Source organism: Marmota monax, unplaced genomic scaffold (assembly GCF_021218885.2).
Source record: "Marmota monax isolate L192 unplaced genomic scaffold, Marmota_monax_Labrador192_F-V1.1 WCK01_AAM20220418_F8-fsc00018, whole genome shotgun sequence".
Taxonomy (NCBI): domain Eukaryota; kingdom Metazoa; phylum Chordata; class Mammalia; order Rodentia; family Sciuridae; genus Marmota; species Marmota monax.
The window spans coordinates 24889529-24891504 of record NW_026692201.1 but is presented as its reverse complement, the minus strand read 5'-3'; the positions used below and the strand labels follow the sequence as shown (position 1 = coordinate 24891504).

Sequence of the window (1976 nt, the reverse complement as noted above, 5' to 3'; positions counted from 1 at the left end):
GAAAATAACTTGGGGGTCAGGGAATTTATGTTTATCAATATAGTATCTTTACTGACATATCTGTGTTTAGATACTGAGAGGATACCAGGAATTTATGATAAAAGAATAATGATTATAATAATCAGCACTAGAGACTGGCAAAATATATTTGTCATATTTCAGTGGAAAAGTTCTTCATACTATCATGTGATTTTTTTTGTGGTTTGATTTAGTTTCAAAATATTGCTTTTTGCTCACATAATATAGTTAAACCAGCAATAAAGTATTTATAAGAACATTTAAAATGCAAACTTTATTTTGAAATTTAGTTCACTTATTACTATAATCAGAATGTCAAGTTTTTCCAATTACATTCTCTTTGGGATGCCAGGTTCTAACCCTAATGTGGGAACATAGGAATCAATCCATCTCTTTGTCAGGGTAGTGGCCTTGGTAAAGAAATTATTAGCTTCAACTCTACTTCTTCCAAACCTGGCCTGAGAGTTGCTTCAGTGTCCTGGTACTGCTAGGCCATGGAGCCGGTGTGGTTGCCCAACCAAGATGCCCAAGGAGACCCAGACCCACAACCAGCCCATGGAGGAGGAGGAGGTGGAGACCTTCACCTTCCAGGGAGAGGTTGCCCAGCTGCTGTCATTGATCATCAACATTTTCTACTTGAACAAAGAGATCTTCCTGTGGAAGCTGATTTCCAATTCGTCCTACGACCTGGATCCCTGATGGCTTCATAGCTGTGGCATGCTTGGTGCCACAGCACCAAGTTTCTGTGCAAAGGTGCAGGATGCCTAGTTGCTATGGCAATGCCCTCCATAAAGAGGATCTGTGCTAGAGTCTTTTCAGCCTAGACCTTGATCTCATGCACACAGCTTCTGGGAATAAAGAAACTCTCTTGCTAGACAACCACAATGTTTCATCAGCTCTGCTGCTCCTGGGCCTGCTCCCATAACAGTAACTTTAAACAATGGACTTTCTTAAGAGCTACACAAAGCTTCTGACATTGCACATTGCAACTGTAGTATGTAACTGAGGAATAAACTGCATATTGTTGCTAACTCTGTAACTTTAATGAATACAAAGAATAATGCTTAAACAGTCTTTAGTCTGATTAATGAGACATATATAGTAAAGATTGCTAGAGTAATTCTTTAGACCTACTTCTCCATCAGAGAGCAGTGCTCTACCCAATGCCAGCTATTATCTTCAAAATCTGCCTATGTGAGTATTTTTCTAATCTCCCATCACCCCTCACCAGAACCTGCTAGTTTGGCCACACTGGTCTCAGCCCAGCTGGACCGATAACATGGAAAGACTCATGAAAGATCAAGCTCTGAGAGACAATTCAACAATGGGCTACCTGACAGCCAAGAAACACCTGGAGATAAATAAACCCAACCACTCCATTATTGAGACCTCAAGGCAAAAGGTGGAGGCTGACAAGCATGGTAGGTCTGTGAAAGATCTGGTCATCTTACTGTATGAAACTGCACTCCTGTCTTCTGGCTTCAGTTTGGAAGATCTCCAGACCCATGCTAACAGGATCTACAGGATGATCAAACTTGGTCCAGGTATTGATGAGGATGTTCTCACAGCTGGTGACACCAGCGTGCTGTAACGGAAGAGATGCAGCTCCTGGAAGGAGACGAGGACAGGTCGTGCATGGAAGAAGTAGACTAAGCCTCTGAAGAACCACTTATATGTGTGTTCCCTACTTCAACGTCATTCTTGATATGTTTTCAAGGATGTTTTCTTCTTTGTTTTTGATAGTATTTATTAAATAGTCTGACTACTTAAGGGGGAGATAAGATTTCTTTGTACTTTTAAGTGATACTGTAATACTTCAGGCACTAAATCAAAACTAGTAATGCTTTTTTTCTAGCTTCACATTGGCTTATTTTAACAGGTTGAGATGTTTGTTCTAAGACATATAATCTATCATTAACTTTGTGGTCTGAAGTGTTTGCTACCAAGTTGCATCCCTT

General features: G+C 40.3%; 1 pseudogene; it reads left to right on the top strand.

The window, feature by feature from the left end:
• Nucleotides 1–540: 540 nt before the first annotated feature.
• LOC124080724 (heat shock protein HSP 90-alpha-like) lies at nt 541–1671 on the top strand (annotated as a pseudogene).
• Nucleotides 1672–1976: the final 305 nt, after the last annotated feature.